The sequence below is a fragment of the Pristiophorus japonicus genome, unplaced genomic scaffold (genome assembly GCF_044704955.1).
Source record: "Pristiophorus japonicus isolate sPriJap1 unplaced genomic scaffold, sPriJap1.hap1 HAP1_SCAFFOLD_46, whole genome shotgun sequence".
Classification (NCBI taxonomy): Eukaryota; Metazoa; Chordata; class Chondrichthyes; family Pristiophoridae; genus Pristiophorus; species Pristiophorus japonicus.
In genome coordinates this window covers 3,441,264-3,459,022 of record NW_027254363.1, presented here as the reverse complement: position 1 = coordinate 3,459,022, position 17,759 = coordinate 3,441,264, and positions in this window count along the sequence as shown.

The window sequence follows — 17,759 nt, the reverse complement described above, 5'->3', positions numbered from 1 at the left end:
GTCATTTGCACCTCTACACTTATCAGTGGCCGAACATTTAATGTTTATTCGCTTTCCCTATAAGCACTCCCCAAATGCATTATCTAACACTTCTCCGGGCTGAATTCCATTAAACCCCTGACCAGTTCTTTGAAATCTACCTGCAATGTACAGCTTTCTTCCTCATTATCAAGCATAACTGGTTGACCAATCTTTTAGTCACCTGCGCTAATTTGTATTTAGTGGCTCGGTGCCAAATTTGTATCGCATAATACTCTTGCGAAGCGCCTTGGACGTTTCGCTAATTTCAAGGTGCTAATTATATATAAGTTGTTGTTGTTTAACATGAGTGTTACATAACGTTATGTAGAGATTGCATCACAGAAAGAGACAATTGTACCTAACTGGTGTTGCTAGAGTTAATGCTGCACACTACCCTATTTCACTTGATCCTATCAGCATATTGTTCTGTTGCGTTCTCAGTCATCTGCTTACGCAATTCCCTTTAAAATGAATCTGTGCTATTCGCCTCAACTACTGCTCGTGTAGCATCTTCCACATTCTAACCACTTTTTGGTAAATAAGTTGCTCTTGAATTGTCTCCTGATTTTATCGTTGACCTCCCGTTCTGAACTCCTGCACAATAGCAAACATTTTCTCCACATCAACTCGATCATATACCTTCATAATTTTAAAAATATATCTCACTTGTTTTTCGAGAAAGAAGCTCTCAAGACTGTTCAGTTTTTGCGAAATGTAAATTCTTTCAGTTCTGACCAAAATTTTTCCTTCTTTGCTGTAAGATTCTGCGATTCTACGATTTAATTTTCACATCGACTGGGAGATCCAATCGGGCAAGCATGCAGGCGGTCTCTCTGATAAATTGTACCAACGATTCGACTATTAAAGCAGCTCGACTGTAAAGCTGCGATGGCCGAGTGGTTAAGGCGTTGGACTCGAAATCCAATAGGGGTTTCCCTGCTCGCAGCGATTCTGCAAGTGATTTTTTTTTATCGACTCACGATGGATCTCATTGGAATCTGATCACAATTCCCTCCACTGCCCTTTGTTGCACTAATTGACGCGAAGCTGTTGTTCAAACTGGAAACATGAATATCTTTTCGGTATTAATTGTTGGTTTGTTGGACACTATCTCCAAAAATCAGTGAGCAATATACACAGCATGAAAAAATGCCTTTTAATAAAGATCATTGCATTGTTTGGATGGAACTCACCTTAATGAGTGCGAACGTGGTTTGGTTTTATAAAGATGTAGAAGTTTTGCCAAAATAACCACGGCAGCATTTGACGTTGCAATTTTCTGATAACATCAGTGTTTGCATCAAAGCAGATGCCTTATCCATTAAGCGACGTGGCCCCTGCTTTTGCAGCAGACTAATGTACAGCAAAATTCTAAAGGGTCAGAATGTAATAAAAAGGCAAGCATGAAATCTCGGTGCCGCAATGCAAGGAGTATTCGGAACCCAGGAGAGGACACAGAGCTAGTTAGAGTGGGTGAGAGCTCAGATCACAGGACCCCAAGAAAAAATGCAAAAAGCTGGAGGCAGTAAAGCAGACTAGCACTGGGGTAAGTGTAAACGACAAGGTGATAGGAAGGGAAAATATGTATGAATATAAAGGGGCTGCAGGAGGTGTCAAAACTAAAAATCATGGATTAAAAACTAGTTTTAAAACACTCTACCTAACCGCACGCAGCATTCGAAATAAAGTAAATGAGTTGACGGCACAAATCATCATAAATGGGTATGATTTGGTGGCCATTGCAGAAACGTTGCAGGTTGGCCAGGACAGGGAATTAAACATCCAGGGGTATCTGACAATTCGGAAAGATAGACAAGAAGGGAAAGGAGGTGGGGTAGCTCTGTTAATGAAGGACGATATCAGGGCAGTTGTGAGAGACGATATTGGCTCTAATGAACAAAATGTTGAATCATTGTGGGTGGAGATTAGAGATAGTAAAGGGAAAAAGTCACTGGTGGGCGTAGTTTATAGGCACCCAAATAATAGCTTCATGGTGGGGCGGGCAATAACCAACGGAATAATGGAGGCATGTGAAAAAGCAACGGCAGTAATCATGGTGGATTTTAAACCTACATATCGATTGGTCAAATCAAATCGCACTGGGAAGCCTTGAGGAGGAATTCATAGAATGCATACGGGATTGTTTCTTAGAACAGTATCTTACAGAACATGCAAGGGAGCATGCTATCTTAGATCTAGTCCTGTGCAATGAGACAGGAATAATAAACGATTTCCCAGTAAAAGATCCTCTCAGAATGAGTGATCACAGTATGTTTGAATTTGTAATACAGTTTGAGGGTGAGGAAGTAGTGTCTCAAACGAGCGTAGTATGATTAACCAAAGGTGACTATAGTGGGATGAGGGCAGAGTTGTCTAAAGTAGACTGGAAACACAGACTAAACGGTGCCACAATGGAAGAACAGTGGAGGACTTTTATGGAGCTCTTTCATAGTGCTCAACAAAAATATATTCCAGTGAAAAATAAGGGCGGTAAGAGAAGGGATAACCAGCCATAGATAACCAAGGAAATAAAGGAGAGTATAAAAATAAAAAACAATGCATATAAGGTGGCCAAGGTTAGTGGGAAACTAGCAGGTTGGGACCATTTTAAACGACAGCAAAGAATGATGAAGAAAGCAATAAAGAAAGGAAAGATAGATTACGAAGGTAAACTTGCACAAAATATATTAATAGTTCGTAAAAGTTTTTACCGATATATAAAACGGAAAAGAGTGACTAAAGTAAATGTTGGTCCCTTAGAAGATGAGAATGGGGATTTAATAATGGGAAATGTGGAAATGGCTGAGACCTCAAACAATTATTTTGCTTCGGTCTTCACAGTGGAACACACAAAATCCATGCCAAAAATTGCTGGTCACGGGAATGTGGGACGGAAGGACTTTGCGATAATCACTATCACTCGTGGGGTAGTGCTGGACAGCTAATAGGACTCAAGGTAGACAAGTCCCCTGGTCCTGATGAAATGTATCCCAGGGAATTAAAAGAGATGGTAGACGTTCGAGCAGATGCATTCGTTATAATCGACCAAAATTCTGTGGACTCTGGGGAGGTACCAGCGAATTAAAACGCAGCAAATGTAACGCCTCTGTTTAAAAAAGTGGGCAGACAAAAGGCAGGTAACTATAAGCCGGTTAGTTTAACATCTGTAGTGGGAAAAATGCTTGAAGCTATCATTAAGGAAGAAATAGCGGGACATCTAGATAGAAATAATACAATCAAGCAGACGCAGCATGGATTTAGGAAGGGGAAAGCATGTTTAAATAATTTACTGGAATTCTTTGAGGATATAACGAGCATGGTGGATCGAGGTGTACCGATGGATGTGGTGTATTTAGATTTCCAAAAGGCTTTCGATAACGTGCCACACAAAAGGTTACTGCAGAACATAAAGTTACGCGGAGTCATAGGAAATGTATTAGCATGGATAGAGAATTGGCGAGCTGACAGAAAGCAGAGATTCGGGATAATTGGGTCCTTTTTCGGGTTGGAAATCGGTGGTTGATGGTGTGCCACAGGGATCGGTGCTGGGACCGCAACTGTTTACAATATACATAGATGACCTGGAAGAGGGGACAGAGTGTCGTGTAACAAAATTTGCAGATGACACAAAGATTAGTGGGAAAGCGGATTGTTTAGAGGACACAGAGATGCTGCAAAGAGATGTAGATAGGTTAAGTGAATGGGCTAAGGTTTGGCAGATGGAACACAATGTCGGAGAATGTGAGGTCATCCACCTTGGGGAAAAAAAACAGTAAAAAGGAATGTTATTTGAATGGGGAGAAATTACAACATGCTGAGGTGCAGAGTGACCTGGGGGTCCTTGTGCATGAAACTCTTTTAGAGTCTACCTACAAAACATAAAACATTAAATCGTGCCACCCGACCAAATTGTTAGTTTGCAGGTGCAGCAAGTAATCAGCAAGGCGAATGGAATGTTGGCATTCATTGCGAGAGGGATTGAGTACAAAAGCAGGGAGGTCCTGCTGCAACTGTACAAGGTATTGGTAAGGATGCACCTGGAGTACTGCGTGCAGTTTTGATCACCTTTCTTTAAGAAGGATATACTAGCTTTGAAGCGGGTACAGAGACGATTCATTAGGCTGATTCCGGAGATGAGGGGGTTACCTTATTATGATAGATTGCATAGACTGGGTCTTTACTCGTTGGAGTACAGAAGGATGAGGGGTGATCTGAAAGCAATATTTAAAATAATGAAAGGGATAGACAAGATAGAGGCAGAAAGGTTGTTTCCACTGGTCGGGGAGACCAGAACTCGGGGGCACAGTCTCAAAATACGGGGGAGCCAATTTTAAAACGAGTTGAGAAGAATTTTTTTCTCCCAGAGAGTAGTGAATGTGTGGAATTCTCTGCCCAAGGAAGCAGTTGAGGCTAGCTCATTGAATGTATTCAAATCACAGATAGATACATTTTTAACCAATAAGGGAATTAAGGGTTACGGGGAGCGGGCGGGTCAGTGGAACTGGGTCCACGGCCAGGTCAGCCATGATCTTGTTGAGTGGCGGATCAGGCTCCAGGTGCTAGATGGCCGACTCCTGTCCTATTTCTTATGTTCTTATAATGAGTGATTACGCAGTGAAATTGTATTTAGATCAGTTCCATACTTTGCACTACAAACCAATCAGCGGCAGTGAGCAATTCACTGATTGAAATACGAGAAGTCACAAATCCCCGCATGATATGGAATTGTTCATTTAATGCTGGAAGCACTCGGCAGGGCCACCAGCTCTCGGCAGAGCTAATGTATTGCAGCATTGCTTCAATGTATTACAGGTTTAGTGTGAGTTTCGTCCCTGAATGTTTAAGCTGCTCTAAAATACTTGCAGCCCAACCGCACCACCAAAAATAAAATAAATGGCCCGTAATGGGCTCGAACTCGCCAATTTGGCATTATTAACACCAAACGCTAACCGAGTGAAGCAACCTGTCTTCATGCCAAGTACTTTCTAATGGCACTTTCACATTAAAATGATAGCATTCCTATAGCGACTTTCACCTCAGCACTTCCCAAAGCAGTTCAGAGCAAATTCATTACTTTTAAAATGTGATCACTTTGTAGTGCAGGAAATGCAAACATGTACAGCATGGAAGGAGTCCATTTCAGCCAATAGTGCCCGAGGAGGCCGATCAAGAGCTTTCCAGCCTAATTCCCATTTCCCAGCTCTAAGTCCGTCAAATGGATTACAGCAATTTAAGTGGCATTCAAGTATTTTTTAAATGTGTGAGGGTTTCTGCCGCTACCACCCATTGAGGCATTGAGTTCCCGACTGCCACGACGCCCTGGGTAAAGACATTTATCCTCACAGCTCATCTAAACCTCCCCCTAATTCATCATCATAGGCAGTCCCTCGGAATCGAGGAAGAATTGCTCTCACTCTTAGCATTTGTTCTTCGATGGCTGTACAGTTCAATGCGGGAACCACAGTTTCTGTCACAGGTCAGGCAGACCGTCGTTGAGGGAAAGGATGGGCAGGGAGTCTGGTTTGCCGCAGCTCCTTCCGCTGCCTGCACCTGATTTCTGCATGCTCTCGGCGACGATACTCGAGGAGCTCAGCACACTCACGCAGGCACTTCATCCACTTAGGGCGATCTATGGCCAAGGACTCCCAGGTCACAGTGGGGATGTCAGACTTTATCAGGGAGGCTTTGAGGGTGTCTTTGTAATGTTTTCTCTGTCCGCCTTTTGCTCATTTGCCGTGGATGAGTTCCGAGAAGAGCGCTTGCTCTGGCAGTCTCGTGTGTGGCATATGGCCTGCCCAACGGAGCTGATCAAGTGTGGTAAGTGGTGCAATGCTAGGGATGATGTCCTGGACCAGGACGCGAATGGTTGCGCGACTATCCTGCCAGGGATTTGCAGAATCTTGAGGAGATATCGCTGGTGGCATTTCTCCAGCGAATTGAGGTGTTTACTGTACATAGTCCACGTCCCTCAGCCATACAGGAGGGCGGGTATTACTACAGCCTTGTCAACCATGAGCTTGGTGAACGTTTTGAGGGACTGATCTTCAAACACTCTTTTCCTCAGGCGGCCGAAGGCAGCACTGGCGTACTGCAGGCGGTGTTGGATCTCATCATCAATGCCTGCTCTTGTTGATAGGAGGCGTTCGAGATCGGGAAATTGGTCCAATCAGAAATTAGTTTAAATCGATTCCCCCTGGTTGTTGACCACTCTGCAAAGGGAAACAGGACCTTCCTACCAACTCTATCTAGAGCCCTCATAAAGTTATGCACCACAATATTGTCTCCCCTCAGCCTCCTCTGGTCCAAAGAAAACAGACTCAGCATTTCCAATCTTTCCACATCACCAAAATTCTCCAGTCCAGGCAACTTTTTTTTTAAAATCTCCTCAGAACCCTTTCCAGTGCAATCGCATATTTTTGTTTTGAAATGTGGTGACCAGTACTCCAGCTGCGTCCTAACCAATGTTTTATACAGTCAAGGACAATGTCCTTGCTGTAACCAGCAGAGTTATGGACCGAAAGCTGGTAAGTGGGATTAGGCTGGATAGCCTCTTGTTGGCTGGCGCATATACGCTGGTAAGTACTGTAGGGATTCCAATAAGACCAAGTTGATCTCTTGGACTAATTTTGATCGCGTAGATGGAGAGTAATTTTAACAGATGTCTTTTCCCACAATTAGCCTGGGGTTTTTTCTGTTTTTTGCTTCTCCCATGCATTCGCATGGCTCGGGTTGGGGTGGGTGTGTATAATTTTTCGGTGCAAGGGGTGTAGAAGTTGTGTGGGGCGGACTTATTGGGCTGGGCGTTCTTTATCTTTTCGCCATTGTCATACTTCACAGGTTCATATATAGTCTTCAGGGTTGTTGATCAAAGGGCCTTGTTGCTCTTCGTCGGCTGGCACGTATACTATCGGTCGAATTGGCCTCCTTCAGCGCTGTGGATTTCTAGATTTCTATGTACTTTCACAGCCCCAGACTATTCTTTCACAGAGCCAGACAGCTGCAACACATATTCAGACGACTCTTTCACAGTCCCAGACTCTACCTTCACAGATTCACAATCTTCCGACACAGTCCCACAATCTACCTTCACAGATCCAGACTTTTCCTGCACCCACCCAGACAGCGGCTCAACAGACACAGGCAGCTCCCGTACAGAGGAGTACTGATTCTACACTGAGCCAGACATTACTGCACAGATCCAAGCACTCCAGTGCAGACAGGCAAAGCGCACACACCGCATCAAAATGCTTGTGGACAGACTCAGACAGTTCCTTTCACAGACCCAGCATCACCTGCACAGGAGCAAGCATGTCCTCATCAGCCGCAGACAACACCAACACATTTCCAGAGAGCTTCGACAGCGACACTGACATTTCCTTCGCGAAAGCAGGCAGCTCCTGTACAGAACCAGGCAGGTGCTACACTGAAGCAGGGATCAACAGCACAGGCCCAAACATCCTATACAGACCCATACAGCTAGTTTCAGAGACATAGGGAGCTCCGAGACAGATTAATTCCCTCCTACATAGACATAGACAGCTCTACCCTGGTCAAGGCATCACCAACACAGGTCCAAGAGCTCCTACACAGATATAAGCAGTTCTTACACGTGCGCAGACTGTTCCGAGAAAGGGCCAGACTGCTCGTTCACCGAGCCAGACAGCTCGCTTCGGAGATGCAGACACCTCATTTAAAGCTCAAATGGGAATGAATCAAAAAGCTCAATACAAACCACACTAACCCAGGGAGATCAATAACAGACCGACACACTCCAACACAGACGCAGTCTCTCCGGCACAAACAGAAACAACTCTTGCACAGACCCAGTCAGCTCCAAACCTGACACATAGAACAGCAACACAAACCCCGACGCTCCTACGCAAACCCAGACAACACTTAGACAGACACAGTCAGCTCATATTCTGACAAAGGCAGCTGCAACACAGACCCGGACAGCACCTAAAGAGATCCAGAAACTACTACACAGAAACAGAAAGTTCTTACAGTGACCCAGGCACTCCTACATATATCCAGAGAGGTTGTCATTGAATCCAATGCATAATGCTGCAGATAACTGAATTAAATAGGCTTACAAAGGACAGCATAGCGGATATTGCCTTTCTGGCTATTCTGACAATGCCAGCGTGTATGTTCCACTCGAATATTCTGGAGTATTTCTTGATTTAAATCTATCAGCATAGCCTTCTATTCCTTTGTACCTCATATGCTTGTATAGCCTCTCCTTTAATGTATCTATACTATGCGTTTGAACCACTCCTGCGCTTTTGAGTTCCACATTCTCGTCACTCTTTCCAGAAAGAAGTTGCTTCTGAATTCTCTATTTGATTTCTGGATTTCTTAATGGCTATCGTATATTGGTGGCCTCCAGTTATGCTCTTCTCCACATGTGAAAACATTCTCTATGTAAACAATCTATCAAAATCTTTCATAATTTTATATAAATCTATTAGGTCACCAGTATAGATCAATCTTCAAGAGAAAAGAGACTCAGATTGTTCATTATTTCCACTTATGAATAACTTCCCATTGCTGGTAGCATCCGTGTAAATCTTCTCTGCACCCTCCCAAATGCCTCTATATCATCTTTATAATAGGATGACCAGAACTGCATTCAGTACGCTAAGTTTGGTCTAAACGAGGTTCAATACAGGTTTAGCATAACCTTCCTATTAAGGCAATTCTATACCACTAGAAATAACCTTCACTGCTTCGTTACCTTTATTTTTCCTTGCTAAACTCTGTCACAATTTTTGTGATTTGTGTAATTGCACTCAGAGATCCTATTGTTCCTCTTCCGTATCTAGAGTCCTTTGCGCCAAGTAATAAGTGACCTCCATATTCTTCCCGCCAAAATGTGATACCTTACATGTATGTGTGTGGAAATTAATTGAAAATTATATGATCATTCTGCTTGTTTATTAATGTTGTCCTTAATGTGTTGCAGTCCTCCTCAGTATAAATTTCCTCCAATTTGGCATCTTTGGCAAATTTGGAAATTCTGTTTTGAGTTCCAAATTCTAAATCGTTAATATAAATTGTGAAAAATAGGGGTTCCGGCATTGATCCTTTTGGAACACCACTACCCATCTTCTGCCAATATGACTATCTGCCTTTTTACCTCCAATCTCTGATTTCAGTCTTGAAGCTCGCTCGCTATTCATTCTGCTGCTTATCCCCTGACTTTGCTCAGCAGGCTATTATTGGGTATCATAGCGAGGGTCTTTTGAAAATCTAGATACATTACACTTATTGCATGATCAATGTCTACCCACTCTATAACCTCATCAAAAATTATGAGTTTGGTCCAGCAGTACTTTCCCTGTTGAAATCCATGCTGATGATTCATTTTTATACTTTTGGTTTCTAGATGTTCTTCTATTTTCTCCATTAGTAAGGGTTCCATTATTTTCCTATATAAGTGACTATCATACCCCTTGACCAACGAGCTGATTAGCTGAGACAAGCTAATTCCCGCCGAAAGCGATTCAGCCATTCCCGCTTTCTGTTGTGTAATACAGCGATATCAAGTTGTTGTACTGTCAGTCTAGCATCAGTCTTAATCTGTTTAAAAGGTTTGCGCTCTCAGTGCTGCTTCATTCAGTGTGTGTTTAAAAAAAGGCGACGTGATAGCTGCCGTGGCTGGGTGGTTAAATCGTTGAATTAGGAATGTAATCGAATTGCTTCTGAGTAAATTCGTGCCCTGTTCACAATGAATCAGTAGCTGTCGGCATTGGCACGTAATCCGCTCTGTTTGGAGGTCATTTGAGGTGCAATTGTTCTGAAGTATTTTGCAGCAACTTTTAAGCCTCCTATTCCGTCACGCTCACCAAATCATCCACTCGTGCGAGTCCAGAGGATTGGGACATTTTTATAATCCAGCACAGAACGACTAAAAATATGATTAAAAGAGGGTAGCTTATGAATGTTAACTTGAACGAAATATAAAAACAGATAGTAAGAGTTTCTACAGGTAAGTAAACATGAAAAGAGTGAATAAAGTAAATGTTAGTCTCCTGGAGGATGAGACTGGGGAATTAATAATCGAGAACAGGGAAATGTCAGAGACTTTGAACAAATATTTTGTTTCAGTTCTCAAGGTAGATGTCAGTAAAAACATCCAAATAGTGGATAATCCAAGGGCTATATGGAGAGAGGATCTTAATTCTATCATTATCACTAATGAAGTATTATGAGGTAAAATGATGGGACTAAAGGCGGACAAGTCCCCTGGACCCGATGGCATATATCCTATGAATGCATTGGTTGTATCCACAGGATATAAGCCATCAGGTCCATGGGTCCTATGGAGGACTTGTTTCCACTCACAAAGTGAATTCTTTGATGGCTGAGCATTCCGATACGAGAGCCACAGACCCTTGCACAGTTGGAACAGACATTCGTCAGGGGAAGGGGTCGCTAGTTCTACTTCTGCTGCGTGCACCTGGGCTCTTCATGCTCCTTGCATCGAGCCTCAAAGAGTTCAATGCCCTCCCGAATGGATTTTCTCCACCTCGGGCGATCTGCGGCCAGGGTCTCACAGCTGTCAGTGGTGATGTCGCACTTTATCGGCGAGGCTTTGAGCGTGTCATTATTACAATTCCGCTGTCCTCCTTTGGCTCGTTTACCATGAAGAAGCTCCGCATAAAGCATTGCTTAGGGAATCTCACATCTGGCATGCGTACTATATGGCTTGCCCAGCGAAGCTGATCGAGTGTCGTCAGTGCTTCAATACTGGGGATGTTACCCTGGTCGAGGACACTGATGTTGATGCACCTGTCCTCCCAGGAAATTTGCAGGATCTTGCGGAGACATCGTTGGTGATATATCTCCAGCGACCTGAGCTGCCTTCTGCACATCGTCCATGCCTCAGACCCATACAGGAGGGCGGGTATTATTACAGCCCAGCAGACCATGAGTTTGGTGGTAGATTTGAGGGCCTGGTCTTCAAACAGTCTTTTCCACAAGGGGCCGAAGGCTGCACTGGAGCACTGGAGGCGATGATAAATTTCCACATCAATGTCTGCCTTTGTTGATAAGAGGCAGCCCCTCATTTCCAATGGAATTCTTCCAGTCACACAGCCTTCGTTCAATCAAAAAATATCTCGGTTATGAATCAATTAATTATTTATTTAAAACAACTCAAATTCAATTTTTTTAAAATAAAAATTCAATGTATTTATTTTCTTAAAATGTTTAATGTATATATATTTGTAAATTGACTTTCAGTCTGGGCTGGTTTTACGTTCCTCCCTCCTTCCTGTCTGTCGATCACCTGTGGCTTCAATTACCGTGTCTGCCCCGCGTGGTCCGGAGCTCCACAGCACACTTGCCTTTAGGGATGATAGAAATCTAACTTTATTCTTTTAAAAGGGAACTGCGTTCAGTCAAGGATGATTCTGCATCTGGGTAAAAGGAATTTCCTTGCAGTCCCCGATCATTCTGTATCTGTCAAAAAGGGCTGGTTGCCAGTTCCGGTTCATAATCTTTCCCTTTAAAACGGATTTTCTCATAAACCCGGGACATCCTGTATAGTTTGAGAAGGAGTATGATTTCAGCTTCAATAACCGAATTGTTAAACTGTAGTGTTCCAATTTTCATTGGGGTTGCCTGCGCCGGGTGCGCACCCAGATCGCAGTGCATCTGTTCATTCACTCGAAATATGCTCATCTTTTCCTCAATCCACTCCTTGATTTTTCTCGCAATATACACAACAACACATTGCATGATGCTGGCAGCGGCCGCGTGGTCTAATGGATACGGCGTCTGACTTCGATTATAACCGCGAACTTATCAAAACATTGCAGATTCGTATCTTTCCGCGGTCATTTAACTTGCTGCATGAAATTTTATATTTGTTGCGATTCTGCCGAAAAACCAACCATCTCTTCGAGTCACTCACCTGAAGTAAAGGAAGGCTGTTTGCTTTAAGAATCTCATGGCACGTGTTCATCATTGCCGATCTGCATGCACGGCCAGAGCAAGCTGTGAAGTGGAATTTCTTGCACATTATTTCTGTTGGGTTACAAAAAGCAGGAGATTGAAAGACTGACGCTTGGCTGAATAAGAGACGAGGTGGCCGAGAACCTAAGGCGATGGACTACTAATCAATTTTGTTCTGCACGCATGGGTTCGAATCCCATCCTCGTCGGATTTGTGTTCAGATTTGACTCCCCTGGTCACTTTGTCAATCACATTAAGCTCATCGCCGAATTTCCCTTTCACTGACAAGGATGCTGCACTTTGCTCATGTCATGTCTCAAATTGATAATATATTCGTCAAAAGGATAACATTTGCACGACTGCGGAGAGGTGGACTAATTAGATAAGTCTCTTTGGGACAGCACAAGCAAGATGGGCCGAATATCTTTTCTCACTACCGTCAGAATCTGAGAGCTGCACTCTTCACTGTCGGCGGCTCGTTGGTCTCGGGGTATGATTCTCGCTTAGGAATGATCACATTTGAAATGCGACAGGTCTCGGGCCAAATCCTGAACGAGCCTCGCCATTTTTTTTCAAAGTTCCGCTCCTCACAGCCGCTTGACATGTGAGAAAACAGACATATTTCACATTAAAACGTGTGATTTTGCGCCGATTGTTCCCACAGCGTCCAAATCCCAGAGCAAAGTGAAACTCACACAACTGAGTAAAGTTAAAGTATCTCAGAGGTACTCGCCTCTGTGACTCGATGGATAACCTAAACCCTTGTTTGGTTCCGGCCAATAATTGATTAGTATATTTTCCTCTCTGTACGCATCAGCTCTACTCAATTGGGGTAAGCATACATTCAGCGTCAATCTCCACCTCTGCCCTGAATATGAGTGCATCTTGTTTCTCTAGAGCTGAAAAGATGAGAGAAGCTAACTTTTGAATTAGTCCCTTGGCTGCCGAATTCAAAGCGGACAGGAAATCAATCCGGGGTGGCCAAGCTGCCTGGTCTGATTAAAAGGCGGTGGCACCTTACATTGTAGGCATGTTGTCGTCTTCTGGCCACAACATTAGGTTCAACGTATCGGGTGATAAGCACCGCTCACATTATCTGGTAATGGTTCTGCTATTACCACTAACACCTCCTCTGGACCATCCTTTGATACGTTCTTGCCCGATTACCACCCACTTTGCCTTTCTCCATTGTGCCATTTATTATTTAATCACTGCTGCGTTCCACTGTATCACAGACGTTCCCATTTGACCTTTCTCGCTGCGTATTATTTCCAGGCGCTATTTTTGTTGAAAAATCTGTAATCTTCAACTTTTGATAAAAATATCCGAATGATTATCCGACAGAACGTGAAAACGGAGTCTTCCTCCACAAATTCTTCACGACCTGCCGAGTTTTACATATTTATCTGTTTTTCTTCATTCTATTTCCGTGTCCCTTTTAAGGAGATGTGCTGTCTGTCCGAGATCATTCTCTGTCTCTTTAAAATGGTGTGCTATCAGAACCTCATCATTCTGTGTCTGTTTAAAAGGGATGTGCTGTCTCTCCCGGATTACCAATTTCAAATTTCAAAACCTGCCTTTGGAGGTTAAGGAATTTTAGTTTGTTTGTGTGTTTGTGTAAGTTACAGTGTATGGAAACGTGCTGTGCGACCTTACTGTCATGTGAGAAAAACGCATTGCATGCAACTTGAAACCGTACTGATTTGATTGAACACTTCTTCGTGGACTCTCTGACGGTAGAAGAATCTGCTGTGGGATTTTGCTATTCCACATCTGAAAGAAGGGAAAATATACAAGTTAGAAATATAGCGATTTTAGGCAGGGCTTGCGTGTGGGCTATGTGACATGATGACATCCTCCATCCTAATTTTCAAATTCAAATCAAATTAAACCAAGGCAAGACATGACTGACTGACTGACTTTGTTTATGCATGTTTATATATATGCGTATATTTATATATAATCCCAAGTTTTTAACTTCCAAAATAAATATGCTGTTTCTGTTCTGCCTGCGCTGGGCTCTATTACATTTGACCTCTTTCACAGCACAAGCAGCTGCTGTCAGATCCAGCAGAAAGACACACGCGACTTTAAAAGATCGCCCTTGTAGCCCACATCTTCCCTCGTGGCTTGTCTTCCACCATGGGCTTACTGTGTTTGGGTATTTATTGACTGCACCGCTCATTTCCAATGGAATTCTTCTAGTCACACAGCCTTCGTTCAATCAAAAAATACATAGATTATGAATCAATTATTTAATTATTTAAAACAACTCAAATTCGATTTTTTTTAAATACAATTTAAATGCATTTATTTTCTTAAAATGTTAAATATTTATATATTTCAGACTGGGCTGGTTTTACGTCCCTCCCTCCTTCCTGCCTGTCTATCACCTGTGGCTTCAATAACAGTCTCTGCCTCACGTGGTCCTGAGCCCCACTGCACAATTGCCTTCATGGATGATCGAAATCTTACTTTATTCTTTTAAAAGGGAACTGCTGTCAGTCAAGTTTTATTCTACATCTGGTTAAAAGGGATGTCCTTGCAGTCCCGGATCATTCTGTGTCTGTTTAAATGGGCTGGTTGTCAGTTCCGATACACAATCTTTCCCTTTAAAACTGATTTTCTCATAAACCCGGGTCATCCTGTATAGTTTGAGAAGGAGTATGATTTCAGCTGCAATGACCGAATTGTTAAACTGTTGTGTTCCAATTTACATTGGGCTTGCCTGCGCCGGTGCGCACCCAGATCGCAGTGCATCTGTTCATTCACTCGAAATATGCTCATCTTTTACAAAATCCACTCCTTGATATTGCAGTTGCCCCCAATTTTCTCGCAATATAAACAACAGCACAATGGATGGCTGTCAGCGTCTGCGTGGCCTAATGGATAAGGCGACTGATTTTGATTATGACAGCAAAGTTATCAGAAGATTGCGGGTTCGAGTCTTTCCTCGGTTCAACTTAGCTCGATAAGTGAAATTTTATATTCTTTGTTGTGATTCTGCCGAGAAACCAACTATCTCTTCCAGTCACTCACTTGAAGTAAAGGAAGGTTGTTTGCTTCAAGAATCTCATGGCAAGCATTCATCATTTTCGATCTGCATGCACGGGCAGAGCAAGCTGTGAAGTGGACTTTCTTGCACGTTATTTCTGTTTGGATACATAAAGCAGGAGATTGAATGGCTGATGATTGTTCAAGCAAAGCCGAGGTGGCCGGGAAGTTAAGGCGATGGATTACTAATCTATTGTGCGCTGCACGCATGGGTTCGAATCCCATTCGCGTTGTCGTTGGCTCACAGTGTGACCACGTTTTGACATTCATATTTCACCTCATCGCCAAATTCCCCTTTTACTTACAAGGATGCTGTACTTTCCTCATGTCATGTCTCAAATTAATAATATATTCGTCAAAAGGAGAACAGTTGCAGGACAATGGCGAGCGGCACTAATTAGATAGGTGTCTGAGAGACAACACAAGCACGATGGGCCATAATATCTTTTCTCACCACTGTCAAAATCTGAGAGCTGCGCTTTTCACTGTCGGCGTCTCGCTGGTCCACGGCTATGATTCTCGTTTCGGAATGATCACATTTGAAATGTGAGAGGTCACGGGCCAAATCCCGGACGAGCCCCGCCATGTTTTACTCAAATTTCCGCTTCTAACAGCCGCTCGACATGTGAGAAAACAGACATATTTCACGTTAAAACGTGTGATTTTACGCCGATGATACATAAGCATCCAAATCCAAGAGCAAAGTGAAACCCACCAAAAGTGAGTAAAGTTAAAATATCTCAGAGGTACTCGGCTCTGTGACTCGTTGGATCCCCTAAACCCTTGTTTGGTTCCGGCCAATATTTGATCAGTATATCTTCCTGCCTGTACGCATAAGTTCAGCTCAATTGAGATAAGCATACATTAGCGTCAATCTGCACCTCCGCCCTGAATATGAGTGCGTCCTGTTTCTCCAGAGCTGAAAAGATGAGAGAAGCTGCCTTTTGAATTCGTCCCTTGGCTGCCGAATTCAAAGCGGACAGGAAATCAATCCGGGCTGGCAAAGCTGCCTGGTCTGATTAAAAGGCGGTGACACCCTATATTGTAGGCATGTTCTCGTCTGCTGGCCTCAACATTTTGTTCAACGTATCGGATGATAAGCACTGCTTCCATTGTCTGGTAATGGTTCTGCTATTCCCACTAACACCTCCTCTGGACCATCATTTGTTACGTTATTGCCCGATTACCACCCACTTTGCCTTTCTCCATTGTGCCATTTATTATTTCATCACTCCTGCGTTCCACTGTATCACAGACGTTCCCATTTGACCTTTCTCGCTGCGTATTTTTTCCAGGCGCTATTTTTGTTGAAAAAATCTGTAATCTTTAACTTTTTCCTAAAATCTCGGAATGATTATCCGACAGAACGTGAAACCGGATTCTTCCTCCACAAATTCTGCACGACCTGCCGAGTTTTTCATACTTATCTGTTTTTATTCATTCTATTTCCGTGTCCCTTTTAAGGGGATGTGCTGTCCGTCCGAGATCATTCTCTGTCTCTTTAAAATGATGTGCTTTCAGAACCTCATCATTCTGTGTCTGTTTAAAAGGGATGTGCTGTCTGTCCCGGATTTCCAATTTCAAATTTCAAAACCTGCCTTTGGAGGTTGAGGAATTTTAGTTTGTTTGTGTGTTTGTGTAAGCTAGAGTGTGTGCAAACGTGCTGTGCGACCTTACTGTCATGTGAGAAAAGTGCATTACATGCAACTTGAAACAGTACTGATTTGACTGAACACTCCTTCGTGGACTCTCTGAGGGTAGAAGAATCTGCTGTGGGATTTTGCTATTCCACATCTGAAAGAAGGGAAAATGCACAAGTTAGAAATATAGCGACTTTAGACAAGGCTTGCCTGTGGGCTGTGTGACATGATGACATCCTCCATCCTTATTTTCAAATTCAAATCAAATCACACAAAGACAAGACATGACTGACTGACTGACTTTGTTTATACATGTATACATATATGTGTATATTTATATATAATCCCAAATTTTTAACTTCCAAAATAAATATGCTGTTTCTGTTCTGCCTGCGTTGGGCTCTATTACATTTGACCTCTTTCACAGCACAAGCAGCTGCTGTCAGATCCAGCAGAAAGACACACGCGACTTTAAAAGATCGCCCTTGTAGCCCACATCTTCCCTCATGACTTGTCTTCCACCATGGGCTTACTGTATTTGGGTATTTTTTGACTGCACCCCTCATTTCCAATGGAATTCTTCTAGTCACACAGCCTTCGTTAAATCAAAAAATACTTAGATTATGAATCAATTATTTATTTATTTAAAACAATTCAAATTGAAATTTTTTTAAATACAATATAAATGCATTTATTTTCTTAAAATGTTAAATATTTATATATTTCAGACTGGGCTGGTTTTACGTCCCTCCCTCCTTCCTGCCTTTCTATTACGTGTGGCTGCAATAACAGTCTCTGCCTCGCGTGGTCCTGAGCCCAACTGCACAATTGCCTTCATGGATGATCGAAATCTCACTTTATTCTTTTAAAAGTGAACTGCTGTCAGTCAAGGTTTATTCTACATCTGGTTAAAAGGGATATCCTTGCAGTCCCGGATCATTCTGTGTCTGTTTAAATGGGCTGGTTGTCAGTTCCGGTTCATAATCTTTCCCTTTAAAACGGATTTTCTCATAAACCCGGGTCATCCTGTATAGTTTGTGAAGGAGTATGATTTCAGCTGCAATGTCCGAATTGTTAAACTGT